This window comes from Dreissena polymorpha, chromosome 15 (genome assembly GCF_020536995.1).
Source record: "Dreissena polymorpha isolate Duluth1 chromosome 15, UMN_Dpol_1.0, whole genome shotgun sequence".
In the NCBI taxonomy this organism is placed as follows: domain Eukaryota; kingdom Metazoa; phylum Mollusca; class Bivalvia; order Myida; family Dreissenidae; genus Dreissena; species Dreissena polymorpha.
Genome location: NC_068369.1, coordinates 54,456,957 through 54,472,187, shown reverse-complemented (window position 1 = coordinate 54,472,187; position 15,231 = coordinate 54,456,957).

Sequence of the window (15,231 nt, the reverse complement as noted above, 5' to 3'; positions counted from 1 at the left end):
GTCTTTTTGTTGCGTGTGTTTTTTCCTTAAATAGCGCTTCATACAACTCAACGATTTGGCAGCTAAGGATTTATTTGGGACACACTTTCGGTTTAGGTATCTACCAAGGGTGCGCATGAATTATCAAACAACTTTAATTATTTCGCAACTAAACGACTTGATCGTGTTACTTTAACATAACACACATTTGTAATATATGAAGAGTAATACACGTGTGCACCAAGTGTCAATTTTTCAGCGCCCGCATTGTTTCACTGAGTGTAATTGTATATTTATTTTGATTAAGTATACATTGTTTACGGCTGTTTATTTTGCGTTTAACGGTTAAGGGTTCAAAATGATAATATTAAACGGTTCGGTCGTGCCAAACACGCAAATGTCATTGTTCATCTAGTTCGAGTTAGAATGTAAAAATTGTTTATCACAAATGTATTTCTTCCTCTGATTTGGGCTATAAAATGTAGATCGCAAGTTTTCCAATGTATTACAATAGGCCGTTGGTAAGGAGAAAAACACAAACAAGTAAGCACATAAAAATGACAAAACGAAACATATTATCGATCCTTAAAAACTACTGTAATTTGTTTTAATGGGCTAAATTAAGATACACATACTTACATTTCCGAAATTGAAAATTAACACTAACTGAGCCGTACGTATTATACGAAAATGCCAAACTGATTCATATCTTAAATCGGTTCGTAGAACGAAGAAAGAGGATAGTAGAGATAGCATACTGTAAACAATATGAAGAAACAATGAATGGAGTTAAAGTTGTCGGTTGATGATAAACATAAACATACATGTACAATTTAGTTTCCATGCAAATTATGTTTACAGTCTTAATTTCGTGGAACAAAACTCCACTGAACAATTTGAATATTATTGTAAATAGCAAAATAATCATTTAAAATATGCAACACCAATAAATTTAATAGCTAAATCATTATGAAAGCAAGTTTTAATTTAAACATAATACCATAAATAAACTTTAATACCATGCAAAAACGTGAACAATAAAGCTGCTATTGTGTAGATCTGGTTTAAAGATTTAGCGTATTAATATGTATATACAGCAGAGTAATAGCACCCTTCGCGGTTTTATTGGCAATTTAAAGTGTCACGTTATCGAGCGATGGACAATTGAATTTTAAAGTGTGATGAATAATATTATTTATGTTTTTGAAAATGGTTATGACATTTAGCCAATACCATTGGGTTACCAAAAATCTCGTTGTAATGTAAAATAGTGTAATTCAGAGACGAAATAAATGGGTGGTTCAAGACCTTGTAATGATAGCAGAAAAGGACATCGACAACATCCACAGTGTTCAAGGTTTGTTTTAATTAGTAATCCTTGTAAGAAGCCAGCATGCATATGTACTTTACTGCATTTATGACTAATAATAGCAAGAACATTCCGGGACATGAACTTCTAAGTGTTTTAAATGTACACAGCAGCTTCCAAGCGGATATAATCACGGGTCGTCTAAAGACGTCTTGAACACCAGACAATTGATCAAAATCGACGTTCTTGTTTTAACTTTTTTGCATTCATTGCCCAGTTTTCAATGTTTAATAGTCCCAACAAGAGTTGTCATGGATTCTATACTAACACGTTCTTGTACACAATCACATACCAAGCTGGTATATTAACGTGCCGTCTTCATATAACACTTGAGCGTATTCATTCATAAGCTTGAGACCTTGTATTTTTTTTATACGATTAAGCCCTTATACTTGTTTTAATGTTTTCCATGAACTTCAACATTAAGTGAAAATGTCAATATCCTAAGGTTCCAAACAATATATTACTAGAACTTTGGAATAGCACTTGCTTGTAGAGAAATCGCAAACAGCCAATACTATGATATCGTCACTTGCTGTCTAAGTTAGTCACTTAATACGTGTCCATTCAACAAGTTTATATATTTTGTTAACTTGTTTAACGTCCATTACAAGTTTGTAATAGTCCTTAATAAGAGTTGTAAACGGTCCATGGACTAATATTTCTTTCAGAGTGGAAAAGCGCGTAACACGCTTTTATATTCACCTGCCGTTTTAATTCGTCACGTGCAGGTAATTATGAATTCACTGTTCCATGACGCGCTTTTATTACATAGTACCGCACAACAAACAAGTATTGAAAAGTTCAAAAAAAGAGTATTATTGTATTATGTACTAACAGGTGCTTGTATAGTGCATACACATCTAGCAAGCTGATAAAGGCAGGTGCCGTCACGTGACCATTTATCAAATTTAGCGTTTGTAATATCGATTTAACGAACATGTTTCAATGGCAAATGTAAAATCCAGAGTATTATCAGTCTATGGGCATATAGGTGTTTGTAGAGTATTCACCCCGCTTTTCATGCGTACGTAGTCGCATGCCGACATAATTCTCCACGTTCGCGTGACTTAATTAATGAATGAAATCTTTAGGTGTAAAGACACACCTTCGCATTGGACCAATGAAATCACTCGTGTGTTTAAAATGTCGGTTAGTTGAAATGTATGTAAACAAAGGTTTCAAACGGCGCTGGGCAGTTAGTTTTGATGCATAATGCTACGCCAAGCACGGTAAGAATGTTTTTTCATACGTTTTATTGAATTATGGTATGGACGTCCGTGAACTTTGCAGGGAAAATGTCCTTTACTCCGTGAAAATTTCATTCATTTATCCTGTCTGATCGATGTTAAGTAGGTCACACGAGCTGTGTATCGTATTATTTCTTAAAGGTTGATCCAGCATTTGTAAAACTATTGCAAGACATGCACATTTCCAAAAAGGAAATTCATTTCTGAGTTGAATAAGACCGAGATCGAGAAAATCGCTGAACAATTGATGAAGTTATAGCTGTTCAAAGTGATGCATCCCGTTTTCGGGTTATTTTTGAGTAGGATACATATAACAAGGTATCCAACTCAAAATTGATAGTGAAATAATTTTTTCAGAAAAGTTGATTGTTCGTTATAATATGATTATTTATCATTCAAAATGATGTTTTCACTAATTAATATCATAGCCACACGCTAACCACCTGTGCTTACAAGCAGCACTTTTATAACATAGTAACCCCAGCGACAAGGAGTTATACCAGACTGTGGGCTAACGCGTGCCTGTATGGTACATACATTCTTTTTATTCGTCTTATTTTGTCAAGGGCACAACACCGGCATATCAATCAGTAGCAAAGACGCGTTTATTTATTTCAATCTATGCCAGGAATTGTAACTACAAATAGTGATATACACAGTTGTCTTGAGCAAAGATCGTCATTGCTCGAAAAAGTCTATACACATCTACCCTTAGATGATGCATTCTCAAACCTTCTTTCTTAAGTGTGTATTCTGCTACATTGATTGCGTGTCTTTCAGATGATTGTTCAGATGTTCACGAACAGTTAAATAGTCCAAACAATTGGCGACTGGCGCTGAACGTGTTTAGCTTTTACGCGTTCTTTACTATTGTAAATTTGTATTGGGGCCAATGCCTTCATACTCGTCGCCTTATGTTATTCTGAAGCATGCACTTGATACCCGTTTATAATAAAGAGGACATTCCTAAATAATTTGCTATATATATTTATAGAACTGGATCGTTGATATTGTAAGGCATCTATTGCTTTATTGTCCTTAACATGGTCATCGTAAACAGATTCTGAATGCACAACACATGATCTATGTGTGTTCATGTTTAAAACATGTATTGAGAAATGTTTTATCGCACTTGTCTTCCTAACGATTTTCATGGAATGATGTATTGACTGACCTCAATGTTATTTTCGCAAACGTAAATGGTTCGTTTTTGAAAACAATCTTTATAGTTCATAAGCATGTTTTCGTTAAATCCGCCTATTTGTTTCATTTAACAATTAGTTTAAAAGATCTAACATTTGTCCTCCGTTTATATTTTTGTCATACAGGAAGCGCACTAAAATCTTGCCTAAGAACATAATTGATTTCGTTAAATACAGTATGGTTTAACATGACAACTCGTACAATATACATCCTAAATGGCTCATCAAACTGCATCTAGAATCTTCCATTAAGTACGGCGATTGTGTCTAAACGATTATATTGCAATTAAGAAGTATGTGGTTAACTCTTAAAACTGTACAGTTAATAAATCTAACTAATTACGCATTGTTTTTTATGTACAAGTCAGATAATGTTTAATTGTTTCACTTAGTGTTTTTTGTGTGTAACTTTTTACGTCAAAATATTGTGTTTGATGTTTTAAACATATTGTACGTTACTTACTGTATTGATAATGCTTCATGGTTAAGTCTGGATGGTGAAAGTTACAAAGAGATCTATAATAAAAATAATGTAATAACTATGTATTGGGATCTTTTATAATGTTATAATGTTTTAATTTATACCTGGAGCTAATCATTTTTTTCACATAGTTGTATTATGTAGCAATCTTCGTCCTGAATGTAAAGTACTAAGCTTTATCTGTAAATACAACGTTTAAAACCCCATTTCAATCAGATTTCATTCCAAAAGATTCCACTGTCAACAATCTGCTTCATTGTTTGTAAACTTGCAAAATATGTCCATAGGTTGTTCATTCACTCTGTTTGGTAGTTCATTCCTGTGAGACCTATCAATGTCGTTGATATTGACTGAGGAACCACTGTCTTTTGCGATCTTAGGAATGACATCATCAGTTGATACTTTTGGTTTCTCATTTATGTTGCTTATCAAAACACAAAGCCGTTTATGTATTGATTAACATTGTCCACTTCTGAGTCACGATAAGCTAACTTTTCTGTCACTGCAGCTCAGGCCACGGCCGGAATTTAATTTATTGACACACGGAGAGTTTGAACTATTAGCTGTATGTAAAAGTATGTAATGAATGAAGCGCGATGGCCGTGCCCTTGGCCGTGTCCAGGATTGACTGTAGAGAAGGCGGGATGGTAACAGTGACTAAAGTCTCAGGGAATGTCCCTAGTGTATAGTTATGGCGTATTTATGGTTAACTCATGTTGTCTGTTTAGGTTCTGATCACTGTAATTTTAGGGTCGGTATTAGATGGATTGGATATGGGCTCGAAAAGAGAAGAACAATAATTCCTCGTTGGTATGTCAATATCAGCCCAAACCACTACCCGAGCTGTCAGTGTATAACTCAGAAGACTGTTTGCTTTTCTTCTCTGCTTTTTCGATGATTTCTTGCTTAGGGGAGTTAACTTTTCTCTTCCTGGAGTTTAGCCTTGTACTCTGTGTTTTACAGCAATTTTTGCTGATTAAATCGGATAGAATACCTGTGTCTGATTTTTCCTTTGCAAATCTGAACATTCTGTTTTATAAATACATTGAGGTTTTCAATAAGTTTACAGTTATATTCAAATATTTCTTGTAAGAATACGTGCTCGGTACCTTGTCTAGACCCCATCCAAGGTGTTGATCTAAGCCGGACTCTCTTGGCCCCAAGACGGTAACATTATTCATTTTAGTATTGCGACCTCTTAATTATAATTTATTATATAAATGTTCAGTTAATTCCGAGAACAAACAAGTTTATGAAAGAAACGACCCAATCTCTCCTCCGAAACGAAATCAACCTACATGTGGAGTTTAAAGCCAAAGTTTTCGAAATATACCAAGGACATGAAATCCAACTTCAAGCTGGACATACGGACGAACGGCAGGCATTACGAACCACCTTACTCCAGTATAATATCCAATAATTTGATTTCCAGGTATCGATCTTGTTTTGTACATGATAGTATATAACTGATGTCATGGAAAGATATTATTTCAATATATATATATAGATATGTGTGTGCTATTCTATAATGATCCGAAATTAAATATCCGAAATTATGACCTCTGAATAAGGAATTGGCGTCAAGTTAGTTCCTTATTCGGAAGCCTGTATTTCGTACAATCACTGTCGGCTATGTTATATTTAAGATGTAATGTGGGTTATTTAAGCAAGATTATGTTATATGGACGTATTCTGTCGCATTTCCTTTATATTCTATGTCACTATACACGTTGAAAACAAGTATATGAAGAAGATAATTACAAAATGGTATTGCCTTTCTCAAACATAAATTAAAATAAACCAAATTGTATAAAATGTCGATGTTGGGTATCAACAACATTATTTGCAGTACATCTCTACTATGTTGCATTTAATAATAACCTTGTTCCTTATTCGGATTGAAAAAAGAATTAGGAACTGGTATCTTATTCATTATTCAAATCGAATACGGAACTGCAATTTTCATACTATACAAACTATTAAAATGAACCAAAGAGACCAATAAATCAATGAAAATAATTGAAAATTCAGGTATCACAATCAATAATTGCAGTGCATCTCTACTATGTTTCATTTATTGATATCTTAGTTCCTGATAAAGATCGAATAAGAACTGGCATTTTCATACTTAACAAAATATTAAAATGAACCAAAGATATCAATAAATCAATGAAATAATTGTACATGTAAGTTGGTTATCAAAAAACAATAATTGCACCAAATCTCTTTCAAGTTTCATTTAATGATAGCCTAGTTCCTTATTCGGATTGTATTCAAATCGAATAAGGAACTGGCGTTTTCATACAAATAAAATATTAAAATGAACCAAAGAGACCAATAAATCAATGAAACTCATTGTAAATTTAGGTTTGGTATCAAAAACATAAATTGCAGTACATCTCTACTATGTTTCACACCCCACATTATACCCCCTCTAACCCCCCACCCCCCTACCCCCCCACCCCCCACCCCCCCTAAAAAAATAAATATTTTTTTAAACGTCTTATAAATAACCACAACCCACATTATACCCCCCTCTCACCTCTTACCCCCCCCCCTACCCTCCCACCCCCACCCCACCCCCACCCCCAATTTTTTTTAACATCTAATAAATTACCCCACCCCACATTATTACCCCCTCTCACCCCCACCCCCCTACCCCCCCACCCCCACCCCTCCCCCCATCCCTCCCCACCCCTCCCCCAATTTTTTGTTAAACATCTTATAAATTACCACACCCCACATTATACCCCCCTCTCACCCCCTACCCCCCCGCCCCCTTCCCTCCACCCCCACCCCCCCCATTTAAAAAAAAAACATCTTATACATTACCACACCCCACATGATACCCCCCTCTCACCCCCCACACCCCCTCCCCCCCCCAACCCCCCACCCCCTCCCCCCAATTTTTTTACAAGGTCAAGGTCACAGTGACTCGAAATAGTACAATGGTTTCCGGATGATAACTTACATTAGGTCAAAGGTCAAGGTCACAGTGACAAAAAACGTATTCACACAATGGCTGCCACTACAACTGACAGCCCATATGGGGGGCATGCATGTTTTACAAACAGCCCTTGTTTTTCTGTACTTGATTGGCATCGGAAAATAATATAATAAAACTTATCATTTCTAATTTGTCGAGCTGTGTTTGGCATACAAATGTAAATGGTATGTTATTTTTTAAATGTATTATCAAACAATCGAATACTATTTAAGCCGTTTCCAGCTTTGTTATGCACTACGAAAAAAGGTTAAAGAATTTTATGTTATTTGTACGCTTCGGTTTCCTATTTTTCTAATAGAATACACAGTATATATAAGATACAGCCATCTGAATCATCTAAACGATACATAGACTTATAATTATGCAAAAAGTAAGTAAAACTTTATTCAAGCTTTATTTTAATGTTGTAGTAATCATTCAAATCGACATATTTTATGCTTATTGGTATGAACATTAAATCACATTAACTACTTTAATACATAGTACAGTGATGTAAAATCCACGTGCTTTCGTACGAAATAAAAAAAATATGTTTATTTTAAATAGTTCATATATCAAATTAAGGATGTAGCTTGCATAACGCTGTGTTGCAAAGCGCATTCTTATACCTAGAATTCGAAACTTTATTATATTAGAATATGTAAAACGAGTTTTTTTACTTATCGATGTATGGCTGACATTTTTTTAATTTAAATTGCGAAAAACTTTATAGAGCAAGGAGACGAATGTTAATCTTATGAGAATCTATACAAATATGTTTTTGTTTTGCTCTACTGTTATATGGTTTGGGGTTCACGCCTTTTTGTCATTAAAGCAATGTGCGAACATACTGAAACTTTGACGAACAAACAATCTGAGTTACAAATACAATTAACTCTCGTTCAAGTTTCGTAGTAAACGTCCGCGATTTTAACCTGGAGTTTTTATGTTTTTTATTAGGTTCAATGAAAGCGTCCGCAATTTAAACAGTACGCGAAAACCGGTATTCAACGGCATATGAGACCTCGCGTGACCATGCTTGCTGTTACAATCAATTTTGGTTTTGCTTTCATCTCAGATAACATTGATTAGTAACACGTTAGAATTTGGTTTTGGTTCCATTAGAATCGGTGTGGTAACCTGGAGTGTGTTCCAGCACTCCTATACAATTTACTAGACGAGCGAAAGTTGGGATGACTTTTAAATTATAGCTTCATTTTGCTGTGTTATTTTTTACGTAGAAATTCATTTCAATTATGAGTTGTTTTTGTGAAGTAGGGGGAGAAACCGTTTTAGCATTTGGAAACCCAACCTGTACGGTATAATGGCTACAAATCAAACTCACATGCGCAATGAACCAACCTCTGAGCTTACCAAACAGAACTTTAGAATGGGTGGAGCTATCGTGCAATAAGGCGGGATTCACACTGTGTGTGTCATATATGACGTCAGGTCATTTATGCTCAGTCACCGTATAACTTGAAATCTTAACTTATGAATCTTTACTCAACACTAATACCCTTTATGTCCGACGCTTGTAAGAAAGGAAATTGGCACCCCTCGAATTAAGTAGCTTTCGGTTAGGACACCGGTCATGTCAGAACACGTCCCGACATAATGCTTGAAACTTCGACATTGAGTTCTCATATCACTTGAGTACGGAGACGGTCGAAATAGTGTTTCCGCTTGAGTTATTTTAAAGTTCACACAACTTAATAAGTTGTTTCCAAGAGTGAGTCTCGTTGCATTTTCTTATAGAATACGCTGCATTATCTTCATTCGTGATGTACGCAATCAAGCTTTTTATGTTTGTTGTTGGCATATGTGTTTTTGCAAATATTGAAACTCTTTAGTTTTTTTTGCTTATGCCCAATAATCACGTTTTAAAATGGTTTAGTTTGTATAGATGGACTTGAGTTAAAATTCATATTCGACTCAGAATTGTAACAATTCTTACGTTATTATATCACGTTGTTTATTAACGACTGTGTTTAAACATTATCTGGGAATGAAAGCGTGATGCTTATTTTGATCTTTTAAGTTCGATGAAATAAAAAATAATTGTAATAAAAACACACCTTTTTACACATACTGAATTTAGCAATGAAATACTGATAGATTTTCAATAGCATTTTCTGAAAAATGCAATTCATTAGTGATCACCAAAGACAGTACTACGACTTTTGTGTGTGTGCCGTTTTATAAAAAATTAAACGATAAATTGAGACACCTTTAATTTCCGTTTTCAACATTTATTCTCGTAATGTTAAGTTTGAAACGAAATTTTGATAAAGATATGAATTGAGTGTTTTGTTTTATAATGAGAACATTCAAAATTGCTCTTAAAACATCACTTTGGTTTTTATATTTTGTGTTTTAGTTACTTAAGATTTGAAATATGAACTAATATTTGTTGACATTCGTATTTAATGTCGTCGAATAAAAAAGAACGGAAAACGGACAGATGATATATACATTACATATAAATATGTAATTTTCTTTTTAATCATATTGAGTATTTTAACCCGATTAAACATTGGCAAGTGACGTGTCTGTATTTTGTATCTACAAGAAAAAAAACTTTTGTCATTTTCATCATCATCAACAGCCACAGCAAAATCGTCATCTTCATTTTATTTATATCATGGTACTGATAATCCTAATTATTCTTTACTAGTATCACCATCATCTTTATTATTGTCTGTGCCATCATCATCTCAATAATCTTCATTGGTATTATAATTGTTACCACAATATGTGTTGTTTTAATTGAAGACAACATTGTAGAAAGAAATATGGTTTTAAGTGTCTTATAATAATTATATTATTATGCGATAGTGTGTTTTGACTTCATGGCTGAAAGCGAACAGGGAAGTGATGTAAAAGATGTATCAAAATTGACAAAGCGATGGTAGCAGATAAAAGGCCTACAGAACTATCAAGACCCTAATGTAGACCCGTTCAGCTCTAGGGGAGTGTTTGAGGAGACGCTTATTTGAACATCTTAACCGAGAGTGACACAGTCCTCAACAGATAAATGACAATTGCAGCGACCTCAATAACTACCTGCTTCAATCAGACCCAAGTCTCCTTAAGAACGATCCCAGACCAGAAGCCGACGACGAAGGTCTGAGCATACTAAAGGAAAAGGTGAAATAGGCAGTGCGCAGTCTTGAGCCTGGAAAATCTCCGGGTATGAACGACGTCCCTCCCAAGCTGGTTAAGCAAGGATGACAAAGGAAGACTGCAGGAATTACGGAATTATGGAAGAAGACCTTGGAGGAAAAGAAGTGGCCGAAGGGGTGGACCTAGTCTCTGGTTGTATCTCCTATCGGAAAGTGGCAACTTCAAGCTTCTTGAGAATAACCGCACCATCAGCCTCATCAGCAAAGTAACGCTACATTTATTCCTCATCCGACTGAAAGAAGACTGGCGGAAGAACAGACTGGATTCAGAGCCGGAGGAGCACAGCGGGATTCATCTTCAACTGCAGAGTCATCAATCAGAAACAGCTGCAACACGAAGACGCAAGCGGCGCAGTACTTCTCAATGAACGTATTGGTGACTTCTTCAGGAAATTAGTGGGCGTTCTCCAACGTAGCAGACACTCACCAACAAACTTTTTAAAGGGACAGGGGCATATGGGATGGAGGTCTGCAAGACGAAGTAAAAAATCATGGTGAGCACCACGTTCACCACCAGTGCAGAAACCAAACTGAACATCACCATGAATGGCCAGATGCTGGAAGAAGTTTTCAACTTCGAGTACTTGGTAGCAAACCTTTAAGTGATGGTACCTGTCGGCTGAGATCCGAAAAAGAACCTCCTACGTGACCGCAACGATGACTAGAATTGTACAGGCTTTTGATTAAAGTCGAGACACGCAATTATGTCCGTGAACATTGATTTATTTGTTACAGAGGTGAAATCGTATGATGCAATGATACTTGCTTAAAAATTCGAGCATATTCAGTCTCAAATAAGTAATTTCAAGATCGACGTTGTTATACTGTTCCCTTACAACGAGATATTGTGGATTTTGAACAATTTAATTTGTATTGCTGTTTTGAAAAGATAAAGACTATATGAAATAGAGTAAAACAATCTAATGCTAAAATACATACACATGGCAGAGCTACATCACCTTAGTTCTTGTTCTCGTTTTTGCACAGGTGGTACATTAATATAAGCAAATGGACGGAGCACACTGTGGAACCTTACTGGATAAATATTAATTAGGATGATCTTGTGAAAATTTAAAAATATTTAAACATTAGAAACACTAATAATTTAGCACAGTTTAGCAGAATATGAAAAACCCACAACCTAGCGTTTAAACCAATTGAACCCTGATCTGTGAAAAAAGGGTTTAATGCAGGTGCGTAAAGTGTCGTCCCAGATTAGCCGGTGCAATCCGCACAGGCTAACCAGGGACGACACTTTCCGACAAATCGATATTTGTTGCTAAGAACAAACTGTCTTTTAACAAAAAATATCATACAAACGGAATGTGTCGTACCAGATTAGTCTGTGGGAACAGCACAGGCTAATTTAGGGCGACACTTTACGCAAATGCATTAAACCCCCTTTACACAGAGCACGGCTCAATTAAATTGCATGTAGTCTTCTTATTCTCCACTATTTTATGGAATCACTAGAAATTATTTGCATTGCAATATTTATTGAAACCAGCTTCAAAATGTATAAAGGGCGTATGGTTTGAATAAAGACAAAAAATTGTATTTACTATTTGTGTTCGTCTTTGTACACGTCATTTGAATGTGAAACTGAAACAAATGTGTTTATACGAAATATGCAATACTGAACAAGTACTGTAAGACTTACATACTAGCAGCGTTAGAAACAGCAGAGGGCCTCTTTTCGAAATACGAAAGTATTTGATTTTTGTTTTCATCGTTGATATCATACGCACGTCCTTTGGTCAGAATCTCGTGCGTTGATCACTGTTGGCAAATTGATAATCAGGTATGCACGTTGCAATGTGTTTGACACAAGTAATACTGTGGCTTTTTCTGCCTGTTTGCCGAGTATCAATGTTAATGTTGCATTGTATCATATTGCACTTTTATATTTATTACATGATGACCTCCCATGACTTATTATTATAACTTAACATTTAAACATAATTTATTTCAAGTATGTTTAGTTCAGTGAGACAGCTATTGATATTGAAATATAGTATTGATTCATGCCATAAAAGGACTTGTTCACATTTTTTTACATTTTTTAAGTTCGTCATTTAATGCTTTAAATTTAAATGTACAACAATAAAATAACGTGCTTATGTATATAGCAATATTAAAATTATAGAGATAACAAGTTTAAACGGCTTGTACTCGCGCAACTGACTTTTAAATTAAACCCTCTATAGCTTGAACCACTCAGACGCCCGGGCTGTGCCAATGTGAAATAAATGTTATAATTTAGTTTAGGTAATCCACGTATTTTCACGAATTTAAACAAATAGAAAAACTCCATTCAATCGTTTTGCGTTTACAACGCTTTATAATTTAAACAACTTAAACTGATATAATTCATATACAAACTGTATTTTAACTACGAGTTTACGCCATTGGTGTAATTTTGTTCTCCTTTGTACAGTGTGTCTTTTTTAATGTGTGACTAAAAGCTGGAAACATTTTGTTTCGACAATATGTGAATAAATCCTTTTAGGTAGCTTTAACCACCTGTAATATCTTGTTATAAATACAGTTTAATATCCGTATTAAAAATAAATCAATATCCTGTAATATGCATGTCCTGTACTTTAATGATATAATATGAACACGGTCATCTTAAAGGCGTTTACGTTAAATTTCAGCTCCGATCGTAGCATGCAGTAATGTTACTAACCTTTAACAGACATCTAATGACGCAAAATGTAATAGAAACTGTAACTGTTTCAATTAAATTATTTTTGTGACATTGTAATCACGGGTTATTTCTTATATTATTCCAGGTTTATCACATGAACATAAGTTTGTATAACTTTAACAGTTAAAACCTAAATTCCAACAATGAATAGACAATCCAAAATTTTTAAATAGGAATTAACATAAATGTCTATTTGGTGGGTTATAACTTAAGTTGAGTATTCGTTTTTTTATTATTATAAATTTCAATAACTGCACATTATTATTTCAAACTTACTAAGGTTCAAGGTAACAACGTGTGTGCCCCACACTTAATGTTGATAACGCAATTGTCAGTTGGGCAATTGCCTTGTGCGCTTTATTCACGAAAATAAAGAAGGTTTCCGCCTGGTCACACTTCACGCGGTTTGCTTAACAAACGCGTAAATTTAGCTCACGGGTGTTTTAAACCATGTGTGATTCTCAAAGATTCGTTTTTTGAAACCGACATGTGCTGAACTTAAATTTCGTAAACTTTCGATTTTTGCTGTACAGTTTGTAGATATACAAAGCAGTGGCCCCAGTTGTATGAATGTATGATTCATGTCGTATGTTTTGTTCCTATTGCTCATGTGCTCTGTTGTATAATTTAGTAATAGATAAAAAAGCATCATACTTTAATAAGATGACCGCTGTCCGCTTAGCGCAGTAGTTGATACACGCGCTCTCATCAAGGCGACCCGGTTTGGTGGTTATTATACCGGACAGGTGGGATTTCATCGCGGTACTCCAGTTTCGCCTTACAACAGAGTACCATACCAAAGATTCTACATTTTTCAGTAATAACTAACTAGCTGGATATAGAAGCTTTCCTTCAAAAGACGTCCAAACTTTCGTGATTCTACTTAGATAGTTGGGTCAAATATAATGCAGCCACAGCCTTATAGAATTTGAAATACACCCGTGCTTTAGATGACAAAATTTCTTAAAAATCTTATGTAAATGCTGAATTAATGCATGTCTCTTTTTTGTTTTGACAAGATCAGTCCATTTCCAATATGATTTGCTATGAACACTTTTTGCATGCAAACCATTTTACATCGAGTTTTGTCAGTTCAGAGAATTCCCCATATGCATACCCCACTAGACCGAGTGCTGTCAGGTCAGATCATTCCTAATATGATTTGCTACGAATACTTTATGCATGCAAACCACTCTTCATCGAGTTCTGTGAGTTCAGAGCATTCCCAATATGATAGTATACAAATACTTTTTGCATGCATATCCCACTAGATCTAGTGCTGTAAGTCCAGAGAATTTCCAAATATGGTATGCTACGAATGATTTATGCAACCATACCATCGGACGCAAAACACTGGCAATTCAGAGCATTCCAAATATGTTTTGCTACGAATACTTTCTGCATGCAAAACACTCTACATCAATTGCTGTTAGATCAGAGAATTCCCAATATGTTTGCTACGAATACTTTATGCATGCATACCACAGGACGCATAATGCGGTCAGTACAGAGCATCCCAATATGATTTACTTCGGAATCTTTATGCATGCAAACCACTCTTTATCGAGTGCTGTTAGGGCACAGAATTCCCCATATGAAATTCTACGAATACTTTACGCATGCATTCCCCACTAGATCGAGTGCTGACAGTTCAGAGCATTCCAAATATGATAGTCTACGAATACTTTATGCATGCATACCCCACTAGATCGAGTGCTGTTTATTCAGAGAATTCCCAATATGGTTTTCTACGAATGATTTATTCACCCATACCACAGGACGCATAACACTGTCAATTCAGACCATTCCCAATATGGTTTGCTTCGAATACTTTATGCATGCAAACCATTCTACATCGAGTGCTGTCAGTTAAACGAATTCCCAGTATGGTTTGCTACGAATGATTTATGCACCCATTACACAGGACGCATACCAATGTCATAAATAATTTATGCATTCAAACCGCTCTATATCGAGTACCGTCAGTTCAGATTATTCCCAATTTGGTATGCTGCGAATAATTTATGCATGCATACCACACTACAGCGATTACTGGCAGTTCAGAGAAT